The sequence below is a fragment of the Pinus tabuliformis genome, chromosome J, assembly GCF_031772625.1.
Source record: "Pinus tabuliformis cultivar Carrire ecotype Pingquan chromosome J, CPIR1, whole genome shotgun sequence".
In the NCBI taxonomy this organism is placed as follows: domain Eukaryota; kingdom Viridiplantae; phylum Streptophyta; class Pinopsida; order Pinales; family Pinaceae; genus Pinus; species Pinus tabuliformis.
Genome location: NC_142295.1, coordinates 201,871,016 through 201,886,922, shown reverse-complemented (window position 1 = coordinate 201,886,922; position 15,907 = coordinate 201,871,016).

Here is a 15,907-nt window from a genome sequence, read left to right as displayed (position 1 = left end):
AATTCAAAGTTTGATAATACTAGTATTGGTTGTTTTATGCTTCATTGATCTATTGTGAAAGTTGAATGAATTGGGGTCTACAGATTGTAATGTTGTGCTTCAGGAATATCCAGTCTGAAAATGTATGAAAGGTGGTACCTGAAGGAAAGAAGATTGTAGGTCAGCACCTACGTACTAGTATCTTGGCTAGTACAAGAGCAAAGGGGGTTGGAGCTCCCTTCCAAGGAAGTTTGGAGAACGAGAGAAGGTTGTAGCCTTCTGCAGGTTGTAGCCTGCGTACTGGTATAAGGCTGCACCAGTACAAAAGATTGTAAACTGAAGTTTCATATTAAAGAAAGATAGAGACAACTTGCAGCAGGTGGTTTTCACCCACATTGGGTTTCCACCTTATATCTTGGTGTTCATGTGTGTGGCTTTTGATCTGTTTTGTTATACTGCACCTGTTTACTGTTAATGTGGTGAATAATGTCCTGATGAACTTAACTGAAGAATAAGCTAACTAAATTATGAGTTTTCTTCTTATACGCTGTTTTATTTAGTCACAGTAGCGTGTACACGCCGGTTCACCTAACTGAAGTAGCGTATATGTTTCTAAGCATTGAAAAAGTTTGATTGATCTGATAATACTGATTCACCCCCCCTCTCAGTATTATTTCCAACAAAATTAAGTGGATTGGAGTAGAAGGCACGATGATACATTTATAAGGAGGGGAAGAAGAATAAAAAGGGGGAAAATATAAAAATAAAATAGCCACAACATATCAGTGAAAATATTCTAGCACCACTACAACTAATACAACATTGATGACCATATAGAGGAGAAGTGTTGGAAGTTGCATCTAGGGCTTAACTTAAAGAACAGAAAGAAAAGAAATAAGAAGAAGAATCTCATAGCCACTAAGTCCAACAACCAAGTTGAAAAAAACTTAGGCATGGATGAGAAGATCATTTATACCTTAGTGTATAAGGAGGTGAATCTAAGTAGGCTTCAACAACAAGAAAATAAATAAATGAATAAACTCTTCCATATAAAGACACAAGTCAGGAAGACCAATATTGATGCATTGTTCAACTTAGGGTCGCATGAGAATATCATTATAGCATATCTAGTTAAAAAAATGGGATTGGAAGTTCATTATCATCCAATACCATATCCACTGGGATGGATAAATAAGGATGTAGAGATAAAGGCAATGAAACAATTCAAAATTAGATTTTCCATCAATGTTGATTTTATTCATGAAGTAGAACTAGATGTGGTTCCCCTTGATGTATGTGGAGTAATATTTGGAAGTCCCTACTTATACATGGAAGATGAAATATTCATGTTGAGATACAACCAATATCATCTCGTTAAGGGTGGAAAATATTTCACCATAAATGCGCACAAAGGAAAGTAAAAAATCTCACTTGTAAGTGCTAACCAAGAAAGAAATTGATAAGTTCAAGAAAGAAGTATGTTTTATTATTTTTAAGAGAAAATCAGTGTGTAGAAGAGTTAATAAAGGAAAGGAATCCCTCGAGGGCCTACTAAGAAACATAAACAACAACTAGAATATTTGATATAAGCATACAGGGATATGTTCTAAGAGCCGAAAAGGTTACCACCGGAGAGGGAAGTGGAGCATGAGATCGAAATATTTCCAAACTACCCATTGCCAAAGATTGGGCTATATAGGTTGCCTATTATAGAAGAAAGTGAGGTGAAGAAACAATTCCAACAACTACAAGAATGGGGTGTCATTCAACTAGGTACATCACCATGTCGGTGACCCATCGCCATTGTGCCAAAAAACGATGTGACTTGGCAGATGTGTATAGATTACATGGTGTTCAAAAAAAACATGCTCAAGAACCCCCTACCTAAGATAGACGATCTATTGGATCAGTTGCAGCAAGAAAAATACTTCACTATGTTGGACTTAAAGTATGAATATCGCCAGGTTTGAACCAAAGAAGAATATACCTAGAAGACTGCCTTCAAAACCAGACAAGGTTTGTATGACTGGTTATTTATGTCATTTTACCTACGTAATGTACCAACTATGTTTATGATATAGATGAATGATGTACTATACCCTTATATAGATTCATTTGTTATTGTCTATTTCGATGATATATTGGTATACAATGCTACTTGAGAGGAGAGTATATCACATTTGATGCAAGTGTTGATGACATCAATGGAGCACTAGTTGCTAGAAAATCTGAATAAGTGTGGGTTCTCATAAGAGTATTTGGTGTATCTAGGGTATGTGATAGGTGGAGGATATCTAATGATAGATCTAGCCAAGATGGAGGCCATAATGAAATGAATGGTTCCTAGTAATGTTTTTGAGGTTAGGAGTTTTACTGCAGAAACACATTTTCTAAGGAAATTCATAGCCTCATTTTCAGAAGTAGCATGAGTGTTCCATGCCATAACATCAAATGACAAGATTTTCTAGTGGGGAAAGGGTTAACAGAGGGCTTTCAAGGAGCTAAATAAGAATATAAGTCAAGCACCAGTTATGGGATTCTAAAACACACAATAGCCCTTTGAAGATGAGATAGATGTGAGTGTGTATGTTATGGGAATGGTCTTGATGCAAGGAGGAAGGTTTGCATGCTACCATTATGAAATATTTCATGGATAAGTTCTTAACTAACATACCTGCAATAAGGATCTTTGTGGTCTAGTGCAATATGTGAAGAACTATCAAGTGATTTTGTGGCAATGGTGTACCAAAAAACACCTCCTTAATAGTTGATTGTTCTCTGCAAAGGATCACAGACAGAATTGGTATTGTTATTGGAAAAACTTAGATAAACACAACATTCTAAATAGTGGAAAAAATGCATATATAAAAATAAACTAAAACAAAGAGGTAAATACACAACCAATGCTCAATGGAGCAAAAAAGTCAATAAAATAATGGAAAAATCTCCCTTTATTGATTTATGGTAGTAGAGGTTGAATACAATATATGAATCTTAGACACTTGAAGAGAATTATTTGAGCTATGGTGCTAGAACATCCTCAGCAAGGGGGGTTCTTTTCCTATTTTCAAGTTTCTCCTCTTTATCAAAGAAGTATGAAGACTCTCCAATGGTGGATTCCGCTTTTCTCACTAAGATGATGGATTGCTTAGAAGAAATATGGCCAACATGTTAATGCTCTTACCTTCTCTAGCTTCAAAAATGGAATGGTGGTTTTCTCTGATAACAATTGGGCCAGCATAATAATGTATCATATTTTAACTCTCACAGGGCTTGTTTATATAGAATTTTTTAATCCATCTTGCCTCTCTTGGTTCATGCATGACAAGGACACATGAGTAGGATGAATCCATCAAGGAATGCATATCTTTGGGGCAACTCAAACTCAGCTGTCTTGGATTGAGATCATATCATATAATCAGTTCCAAGTGTGTGGGGTGGTCTCGAATCGCTAAGTCATCCATTTCATTGACTATGCAGATTTCAAAGGATATTCTACACACGTAGGGCTATCGAATAAATAAGTGCGAAGAACTCAATTTTTTATATTTATAAACTTTGTACCTTAGGAGAAATTAAAATTTTCAAGCTTTATGATGTATTCAGCTAGAAAGTATTCAGTTATGCATCCTGTTGGATGTCTTCTAAAATTTTTTGGATTGTGCAAACATGTGTGCGATTTTTTGGTGTTAATAGTTGCCCCTTACTGAATGAGGTTAGGAGAAAATGTATAGCTGAAATACATCACATTTTCTGTTCTGACAGAGAGTCTAATCAACTTTTTGAGAGAGAGGATAAGTTGTTATGGAAATTAGTAGAGAAACCTCCTGATTGAGTATAAATGATAACCATGCTTTGGAAAAAAAATAAAAAGAAAAAAATGTCTATACGAGGTGGGCATGTACCATGTTCGTTATCATGACTTAGTCTAGAATTATTACAATTAGACAGGGAATGGTCCTGTCAAGTCAACGTTATGGTGATTGACATGTTGATGGTTGATGAAGATAATTGTTGATGCCCTCAAGGACACTTCTTTGAAAAATAGATTGAATTTAGTTCCCTCATGCATAATAGAGGTGAAGCAATGCTCAATGAGGTGTTGCAATATGCATGGGTCTTCGACTTTGGGTACCTCCCCCATATCATGGTGAAAGCATTGTTGAATGAGGTTCTTAGTAATGCAAGGGTATATGATTAAATGAAAGAAATGCAATGGTTGTTAAGTACGACACCACCTTGACATGAAAACTTATGTTGGTATCGAATGTCAAGGAGACCAATGACATCAATGGAAAATAGTGATTCCCATTGTGCCACCTAAGGGATATCTCGTCAAGGGGGGAGTATCTAAGGTACTGACACAATCCCATAATACGAATGTTGAAGTCATCAGGAAAGGAGTGTTAATCACCCAACATGTTGTGTTTTGGAATCAATATGAGATTTAAACAAATTGTAATAGTGTGGTTCACATGATAGTGAGAGCTGATGATATGAGAGGATATGGACAACTGGCTCAAGGTTTGAACTTTTGTGAAAATGGTGGCAGTCAAAACGTGTTGCTGATAGTCTAGATTCAGTAGGATTCCCAGGGTGGGTGTGAGTATGTTATGACCAGAGTGAAGATGGTAAATGACTATGGGTAATGTGTGAGATCTGATCAAGGGTAACTAGAAACTGCCGCCGGGTAAAAGACATGAAAAATGTGGGTGGGAATGTTTTTCCTAAAAACCTTTGTACACTTGCCAAAAGAATATGAGGGTGATTTGGATGTATAAACACTAAGACGTGTGCCTCATAATAATGGTGACCTGCATGGAGGTGTAGGGTTTTTCTTGGGGGTAGGGGACCCATTGGTTCATCTCTATGTTCGGTTGATGAGGCAGATGAAGTGAAGCATATGGGCTATGCAATATGGGTGGATGATAGGCCAAATGTAGGATGCAGAGGTGCATCTACTTTCATTTGTCGTAAAGTACTAGGGATGCCCCAAGAAATGGGGTTCATAGGCGATGAGTGTAGCATAATGAGGCTAAACTTCAAGGCATGTAAGTGGACTGGTTCTCGGGCTGGCATAGGTGGTCATGGCTCCTAATAGTGGATAGGGGTCTAGAAACATGAAGCGAGCCATGAGTGGGAGGGCTCTATCAACCGACGTGGATGTTTATCATATGCAAGGTGAGGTGGTGATAAACATGATCATGATGATGGACACTATGGTGAATTTTGGAGAAATGATGTCAGAAAATGCAAAGCTTAGGAGGAAGAATATCATTTTAAGTGAAGAATGATACCCGCTATGTTATTTTTCTACCGGGGTGCTGGTCGAAACAGATCGTTTGTGATGTACCCACAATATACATGAACAATACCCCAAGTGAAAGCATCTTTTTGAAAACATATACATAATCTGCGATCGATTGAATGATATGAATTCAAGAATGAAAGGATTACCAGAAATGAGTTTTTGAGTGTGCGGCGGGTCCAAAAAATGAGTTTTGGAAATTACTAGAATGGACAGTTACATGATGGATATGGTGTGGTACTGATCGTTGTGTCTCTTCTAGTTTTGTCAATGGAGGTCCTGAGCTTCTGTTAAGGGCTCCAAAAAATGGCAAAGAGGGCGATAGATAGGTCTGAGGGGGGCCAAATATCACTTCATTTGCACTGTTGAGCTTGAGAGGTCAGAGCTAGTTTTGGGAGCATTTCTTCCTGTTGCTATCAGCTAGAGCACCAGGGACACGTGTGGGGAGGGACACGTAAGGGTCATACCCTAAATTTGTGATTTTGGTAGGTTTAGAGTACATAGGTTGTACATGGGTCCCTTGTATGGCCTTTTAAGGTTGGTTTCTTATGGTTGCGCGGGCGACTCTTATGGAGCCACGCGATCACCATACAAAACTTAGGGTTTCATGTGGCAACGCCATGCAAAATAAGTCCTCAGACGCATGGCCCATGCGTCTAAGGTGGGATATGCCACAGTGAAATATTTTGGGCATCATTGCAACTTGGTTGTTGGATGGTGAGGGGTCTGTGCATCTGTGTCAAATATAGATGTGTGGACCATGCACCTATTTTTAACACAAGCACGTGGTCCTCGATGCCTTGGTCGCTATGGCATATGGCTTGACAAGCGCATGTCCATGCATCTATATAAAAATAGATGCACGTAAGCACGTCTATGAGTCTCATAAATGCACAACTATGAGAAAAGAAGGCTTTTCTTTATTTTTTTTTATAGCCTAAGGAGTTAAAGATTTGATGTGTGAAATCCTTGATGGCATCATGATTTGAAGAGAGTGATATTGGGTGTACCTACACATGGAGGTGGCAGGGGATCCATCAGTGGGGTCTACTGAATTTTCTTCAGAACCCCCTTCTAAGATCACATGATAGGTTCCTGCGATTTTTGATCTGATGCTTGGATGCGGTCCGACTTGTGATGGTGATCTGCTTGATTGATATACTGATATCGGTCCATACCAATATCTATTTTGTGACTAGTTTGTTGCATTGTGGGGAGGCTCTGTCATATCCACTTCCATATATGCATGTGGATATCCTTCCATGGGCAGAGGGTGAGTGTGATGCTCACTATGGGCCTAACCCTTATGAGGAGGGTTGCATCAGTATTTCTATCCTTTTGAATCTCGCTGAGTGGGTGGTGCTAGCAATGATTGTTATATTGGTGGGGTTAGCATCCCCACATAGAGTATCAAGGCCATAGATAGTGGTCCTCCAACAGTTGCAGACTGGCCACTTTTTTGATTGGGCTCAATTGTTATATAGAGGCATGACATCCCAGTTGACATAGGTATGGCCTGATACTCTATAGATTTTTTTCTATGCGAGTTTTCTATGTAGTATTAGGTATGAGAGGGTTTCAATGCTGCATCCTATTCTAATAGTGCTAGAGGGCCTTGCTGGGACCATCATATATGACGATGGGAACTTACGAGTCAACGCGTTGGGGGTGGTGTTGTTAGGCGTTATTGGAATTCCACTATGGAGGATCTGTTTAACTCCAATCCTCGGCTGATTTTCGAGTTTCCTTACCATGACATGGAATTCTTGGGAGATCCAGACATGGGGCTTCCTCTGGGTGATTCTTGGGGACCAGTAAGTATTGTGTTTCCCGCATTTGTATCTATATATATATATATGTTTTTTACATGTATAGGTATGGTTTTTATATATGTTGATGTTGATACCATGTTTGTTTTCTTGCATATGTGGGGTCACGAGGGCGATCACTGGCCTACTTGGTAGGCCATGATCTTAGTTGCATGGTTGTCACACGGGTGACACCCATGCAACAAAGACTGAGGGACATGAGGCCACCTGCTTGGCTTGAGTGGCCAATGCCATGTCATTGGTTAGAGACTTGTGAACCCTTTGGTGAGTGTAGCAATATAGTGGCATGGAATGACACAGAGCGGTGGTGTGTGTGTTGAGGCCATAGAGGCACATTTTTTGGTTGTAGAGGTTGAGTTGCAGAGTTACTGAGACACCTGGGGTAGAGTGGAGGACCTAACTAGAGGGTTTCCCATCAATGGTTAGGCAAGGTTGGAGGAGGTTGTCATGGAGATGACGATGTCACTTGAGTGAGTGCATCGACCATTTTTGCTTCGTATAGCTATGGAGATGGCTACGACTAGTCTGATTTTGGCTATTGACATAGAGATTGGTCCACGAGAGTGCTAGAGAAACCTTAGGGTCTAGCTTTTTTATGAGAATATGTATGTACTAAGGAAATCAACCATTATGAGGATGCTCCTGTGTATTTTTTTGACATATTTATCCTCGTTGCGGGCTAATGGATTATATGGTTGTTTTTGTACTCATATATATATTTTTGATATGCATATACGACATGATATTTTGGAGGCTATCATGATATGTCATATGTGTCTATACTTATTTGATGTATTTATGCATTTGTTTGAGATGTGTATATTATGCTCACGGTTTATGTATCTTGATCATTATATATATGTGATGCATGTGAGTCTAGGATTTGATTAGCTATGCGATTAACTGTATGATTTTCATCTCTTGGTATATGTGCAAATGTGATATGATCAAAATGTCGAGCTAACCTTTGTGCATGCAGATACTTCCGAAAAAGGTGTGAATCACAGACGTGAAAGGTTTTGTTCAACTACGATACAACTAGCTTGGAAATGAGGAATACATACTGGTGATAGATACCTAGGTCATGGGAATCAGCTAAGAGACCTATGATGACATTGCATTCAGCTTGATTGTTGGTGGCTAACCTGATAAAATGTCCATTAGAGAGACAAGGTGTCTGCTCAGGAGATTATATGGCCCAGGCTACAACAACGAGGTTTTACGACCATCGAGATGGCTGTCAGCAAGTCTGTGGTGATAGGCTGCTGGATGATCCATATGTGACACATGATGAGCGAGTGATGTTTAGAGTAAATACATGATGAGGCGATCATCATAAAAAAATAAGTCATGGTGCATACATGTACATTCTATCATTTTATGGGTGAAAGTTTTTGAGGTAGAGACCATTGAAGGGAATTTTTAGGCAAGTCAAATCGAGCTCTGACAATATGTATGCCCCCTTGAGGAGGAAATTTTTGATAATATATAGGCCCTTCTAGAAGGTTTCTAAATTCCCATGTCCTACTATTTCTTGGGCAACATCGTATAGGAGGAATAACTCCCCCTTGGTAAATATTCGAGGGGTGAAGTTGCGATCAAATGAGCCTTTGACCCTCTCCTTGTGTGCTTCATTATTATGGAGGGATTCTTATCAGCATTCATTGACAAGCTCGAGTTATACCAACCTTTGCTCAAAAGTTATTGTTTCATTTAAAAGCTCAATGGTTGAGTGTAACACACACTCAATGGGAAGTACCACTTCTAGGACATATACTAGTTGGAAGTGTGTAAACCATGTGGATGCCTTAACTGTTATGCGTTGTGCCCAGAGGGATGAGAACACCATATGGTGCCAATTGGTTTTATGAGTGTTCACCATGCACTGTAACATGGTATTGAGGATCTTGTTAATGGTTTCTACTTTTTCATTGGACTGTGGGTAGTATGGTGACACAAAATCATGAGAGAAACCAAGGTGTTGGGATAACACTTGAAATATTTCATTCTCAAAATATTTACCATGGTCTGACACCAACTCCTTGGGAACACTGAACCGTGTTATGACATGGTTAAAGAAAAAATATGCGGAAATTTATGCGGTGTTATTATATGTGGGCATTCCTTCTGCCCATTTGGTGAAATAGTCCACAGTGACCATCGTGATGTATTTATGGTTTCTTGATGATGGGGGTTTACAGGTCATGAATTCGATGCCCCACTTGCAGAAGGGGCCATCCACTATGACTGGATGTAAGGTAGCAGGTGGTGTACATGCCTTATGAGTGTATCATTGGCATCGATCACATTGTTTGATTTCTTGTATGCAATCATGGAAGAGCATGGCACAAAAATAACCAACATGAAGGATTTTTTGGGCAGTGGCCATCTCCGAGAGGTGGTTGTCGTAAGCCCTGTAATGGAAATCCTTTAAGGCTTGCTAAACTTGTTGGTGGTTGAGGCATCGATGTAGAATGGTGTCGATAAAATGTTGATAAAGGACATCTCGTGAAAGGAGGTAGCGGGGGGCTCAGTGGTGTATGCACCTCCAATTGTTAAGGGTAATCTGGGGTTTGAACTTCTGAGTTTGTAGAAAGAGGAGGATGTAACCGTATCAAGGTTCATTTTTTATAATAAATATAGTTGTTCACCAAGAAGAGCCTCATTAATGAGAGAGCCACGGGTCTCTGTTGGGAGATTCGTGATGAACTCGGCAAGGATGAGTGCCTTTTTTCTCTTAGGAGAATTAAACTATAGATCAAATTCTTGTATAATAAAAATCCACTGAGCATACTTGCGGTTCATCATATGGTTTGTGAGAAGATACCTCATGGGGTTAATGGTTGCTACTACAGTAATGGTTTGAAGGATGATATAATGTCGAAGCTTCTATACAGAATGTATGAGGCTAAGGTAATTTTTTATTCTGGCTGATACTTCAATGCATGTCCAGATAAGTTATTGATGACGTAATAAATTACGTGCTCCTTGTTATTTGGTCCATCTTGGACTAATACCTGAGTGATGGATACCTTTGATGCTAATAGATATAGGGTAGAGTCTTTGTTGTGGTGAGGTGGGATAATCAAAGGACCTTGAGATAATGAATTTTTTAAAGCTTGAAATTATTTTTGAGCTTAATAATCCCAATGCAAGGGAATATCCCGATGAAGGAGGCATAGGATACCTTGCATCCAAGTAGCATGATTGGGGACAAAGTGTCATAAGAAATTAGCCTTATGCTACAAGATTTGTAGTTGTTTTAATGTTTTTGGAGAAGGTACCTCTTTAATGGCTTGGAATTTGAAAGGATCGACTTTGATACCTTGATGGGAAACTATGAAACCCAATAGTATTCCTACATTGACACATAATACACACTTGAGAGGGTTCAAGCACAAGTTATAGTGTTGGCATGTCTAAAAAACTAGGCGGAGGTCCTCTAAATGGTTAGCACATTTTTTAGAATGTACTATAAGGTAATCAAGATAGGCGACGTGGATATTTCTTTGCAAGTTTCTCCTATGTCTCAAAGAAGTATGAAGACTCTCCAATGGTGGATTCCTCTTTTCTCACCAAGATGATGGATTTCTTAGAAGAAATATGGGCAACATGTTAGTTGTCTTCCCTTCTTTGGCTTCAACAATGGAATGGTCATTTTCTCTGATAGAAATGTGGTTAGCATATCAATTTCTCATATTTTGGGTCTTCCATGGCCTATTTATATAGAATTTTTGAATCCATCTTCCCTCTCTTCGTTTATGCATGATAATGAAACATGAGTAGGACAAGATGATTTCATTAAGGGCTACATATCTTTAGGGCGACTTCAATTAGGCTATCGTGGGATGAGATCATGTCAGAGAATCGAATCCAAGTGTGTGGAGTGGTCTTGAATCATTGAGTCATCCATTTCTACAACTGCACGATTTTCAACGGATATTCCGCCAGCGTGCGACTATCGAAGAAATAGCTGTGACGACCTCATTTTTTTATATTTATAAACTTTGTACCTTAAGAGAAATTTAAATTTCTTAAACTTCATGATGTATTCAGCTGGAAAATCTTCAGTTGTGCATTCTATTGGACGTCTTTTTGCATCTTCTATATTTTGCATAAATGTGTACGATTTTCTAGTGTTAACACTAGGCATTACAAAAGGATGGAGTTTCTACAACAATTTCAATTGGTAGTCAAGTACAAGAAGGGTAGCATAAATAAGTTGACCAACACACACTCAGGACCACCCACATCGAATATCACATCTTTAGGGAATCTTATGCACATGGAGACATTCATCCATAATGGATACAAATAGTCATATTCAAAGGATTGTTGGAAATACTGAGAGGTGGGTGAATCAATATTTCTTAGCAATTAACACTTTTAAATCTTTTTTCAGAGCATTAGTTAATATTTATTTATTATTATTGTTCTTCTTTAGATGATCATAAACAATAATCAATAGTATAAAACACCATACAAGAATGCAAGAAGATAAGACAAAGGACAAAAATATTTTTATGTGGAAAACCCTCTCTGAGACAAAAACCACCGAATACTTCTTTAGTAATTTTGGTCTCCATGTTAAAATAAAATTGATTACATCAAGATTTGAGTTACAACTATGGGAGGCGTCAACCCCCTAATTCAGAAGCTACAACATGTAGGATTCTACTAGACCCTAATATCCTGTTGGAACTAGAAGGACGCCCTAATGCCCTATAGATCAGGCAACAACCTAATGAGTGCCCCAACAATTTGTTTACAAGTTGATATCAGAAAGGATGGTTCACTACCCTATTAGTTTATCAGCCACAACTGAATGGACACTACAATGCCCTGTGCAAGCCACAAGTTTCCCTAGCACCACCCTGCCATCCTGAAGTGTTATCAGGCCACAACCTGAAGCTGACACCAATCACCTAAAATATTCGATAGATCACATTTCACAATTTTCACACTAGATCCCATGTACTCTGAATCAATGTAGGATAGTTGTAATAAAGATGTAGAATAAATATCGAATCATAGTAGTTGCTGATCAATGTTCCCACCAAGTAATCACTACACAATCCTACACACAAATTTATCACTGTTCAACTGCACATCACTGTCACTGCTCAACTACACATCACTGTCACTGCACACATAGCTCAATGCAGGTATGATCACTTATCAACATCAAGATTTCAAAATGTTAGCTACAACTACAAGTCACAAATGAACAAGCATCAAGGCTCATATGCAGATAATCATACTTGATGTTGCTTCACTATTCCAAACTTCTCACAATGTTGCAACCATCTGGCATTGCTATCAAATGATGGCACAAACAAAGGTGCCTCAGGTCATTCCTATGACCTGCTAACAATGTTCTCATGTTCCCTCTGTGGAGATCTACCAGCATACATATAAACACTACTTCTCAAATGGTCAATCCCTGCTATCCATCCTTATGTCAACAAACTGTACAACAAGGTGATATTTCACTCAAAATCGTTCTGCCCTGCAAGGTTACAATTTTGTCATTGTACACACTCTAGGTCATCACTACAAGACCCTAGATCATCACTAGTACAAATTCCTAGGTTATCACTGCAATCTATAGGTCAAGTCAAAGTCAAGGTGTCATCATACAAACCAAACCAATTCATGGTCAATAGTCATAAGTCAACCAATTGTCATCAATTCAAGTCAAGTCAATGATGAATTATTAGGATCTTGTCAACTATCATGAATGAACTGCTAGGTGTGAAGTGAGTTAAGTTAGGTCAACTCAAACATTTCTTTAAGGATTGATATCCCATCATCCCTATATCAATATTCGCTCTCACCGGAGAAGTCAAACATTGTAACTACAAAAGTCAAACATCATGGTCAATGGTTAAGACACTTGTATGTAAAGTTTCTTGTCAAAGTAAAGGCACTTTTCATCAAGAGTAAAGATCAAAGTCAAGGTATAGTTGATGTGTCAGTCATATGATGTCACAGTCAAGTAGGGTCAAGGTCAAACATTCATAGATGCTTTCTTGAAATGCCAATTATATTTAATAAGTCTAAACTCAAACAAGGCCACCCTATGTGGAATGCATGTAAACAATCATAAGTTGATGTATCACACTTCAACTCTTCCTCCAATCTGTCAAACCTTAGCTTCCAACCTGTTATCAAGAAATCAACTTCTGAAACTAAAGTTGAAGACAACAAATACATCCAACGTCAATGTATCAACTTCTCATCTCAATAATGCTTGTTAAATCTATGTCACTGTTTGTGCAAGAACATATAAATACTTGTCACTATATCATGTCAAGGTCAACATTGTCAAATTACAGTCATTGATAATGTCAATAAAAGCAATGAGTTACTTATGCAAGGAGCTCGTCTTTCCACAAGATGTGTCATTAATCATCAAGGTTTTTGTTGTAGCATAATTTCATCAAAAGATAAAGGATGCATCTGTCTTTTAACAAGATTTTTTCACTGTTGTTACTATGTCATGATGAGACCTAAAGGAATAGACCTACTTCTTCCCTTTTGTGCAATGAGTCATCAACCAAACATGAAACAAAATCATGCTTTGTGTGCCCTAATTGCGGTTGTTGTGGAAGCCCTAGTCATAGGGTGTTTCCCTAAACGGATCCAAAAACCAACCAAAAATAAATTCAAACACATATCCTCTCTTATATTTCTGATCTTCGTTGGTCTAAAATTTAGTGCCCTAGATCATCACAGAAACAACATTAAAAAAATGCCAAACAATGAGACCATACCTTGAAATTTGTTGATGAGTAAAGCCCTAATTCATCACTATTGTGTGCCTTAGGGAGGCGAAAAATCATAGATTTAGGAGGCCGAAAAAACACAGAAGTTCTCCATTGAAATTTTAGAGTTATGTTTGAGAGGTTTTTTTGTTTCTTATGTATGAACTAAGTATCCTTTTATAATGTATGGATAGGGTTGTATAAGATGACCGTTAGAGTTTTTTTAAGGCCTTAAATCAATGAAAATTTTGGATAATAAATACCTTACATACTAAGGAAAGAGGGCAACTGGCTATGAGGGAATTTATAAGGTTTTTATTACTATGTTTTTCTCATTTTAAGATCCTAAATTAATACCCTTCCTAGATTATATTATGTCAAAAATCAACAACACTCTTTAATAATTAATAAATAATAATAATGACTAACCCTTAAGAGCCTTATTTAATATTTGGAATCAATAATCAATAACACCCTTTAATAATTAATAAATAATAATGACTAACCCTTAAGAGCCTTATTTAATATTTGAAATCAATGATTGGCTTAGTGCATATGGTCCTACCCAAGTGTGAAGTCAATGATTGGTTTACTACCTTTGGATCCTGTAGTTACTTAAGTTATACATGGTGAGATTACGGTGAGAATCCATGTCATATATTGACAGTCGTAGGAGGAGGTGTCATGTGACCACCCCCCGGGGTTTTAGCCCAATAAATTGGGTCTTCAACTTCATCCTCAATTTTATCTCAAACCAAGATGAACCGCGAGGCTTACCATATATCAACATAAACATATTTTTTAGAATAATCTAATGGCATAGATCTCTAGAACAAACTCAATGATTTGACCTAAAAAAACCCCTCAAAAAAGTTGGGGCACATCCTCAGTCAAGGGAACCCAAACCCTAGGACTTCAATTTTTAACCATCCAACAATATAGTTGCCATCTTGATGTAATCTCAAAATTACTAAGAAGCATTCATTAACCATTTGACATCAATGAATGGTGTTTTTGGTCAAATTCAAATCCATTCAACTCCATGGGATGACATCAATGACAACATCCTCCAACAATATCCCCCTTTGTCTTTGATGGAAACACACATACTCCTCTTACAAGTATAACTCCCCCTGCCTTCATGATTCATCTCCTCGAGATTTCAATCTCATTCTCTAGTTTTTATCTCCCGTTTTGACATCAATGGTAAAGGGTTACTCCCCTTGAGAATTTTTTGGCTTCATGTGGACTAGTTATCTACCTATGCTCCCCCTAATGAGAAGCCTCTTGTAATATTCTATCATTGACAATCCCTGTGGACCTATGCCCTCAAGAGAAGCTTTCCTTTGTCAACCTTTAATCCTTCAACTGTTCTACTCCCCCTATACTTGTTATGAAACTTCCATAAATCATAGACTTCTGCCATATACTGTTGCGTAGAATCCCCCTCTACAAATTTCAAGGAGTCAACAAGCTAGATTGTTCAAAATAGTGCGTCACCTAACAGTCCATCTTGAATTGAGTCATTATCAGAAGAAACTATTAATTCTCCATGACCTTTTTCTTTTATGAATCCTGAAAGCATAACTATTGAAACCTTCTTATCTGCTTGGTCTTCATGTCCCTGTTTCCTTTTCCAGACCTTTTCGTTATTGCAATATCGAGCCATGTGCCCATACTTATGACACTTGAAGCATTCACTGTTGTCCATATGTGATTTCATATGATATATGCAATCACAAGCGCTATGGCCATAGTTATGGCATTTGAAACATTCAATGTTTGTTCCATATAACACATATTCTCTTATGACAACATCATCATGGAACCTGTCTCATGATCTTGCAAACTTGCATCTAGGGTTTTGGAGATAATGATTGTACCTGTCAAAAACTTCACAATCCCTAGCCATATTTTCGTAGTTAGCATATAAAAAGAAATAAGCATAAAATGAATGTGTGTACCTAGATAATTCATTCGAAGGTGGTGGTCCTGGATAATTGTACCTGTCAACAACTTTACAA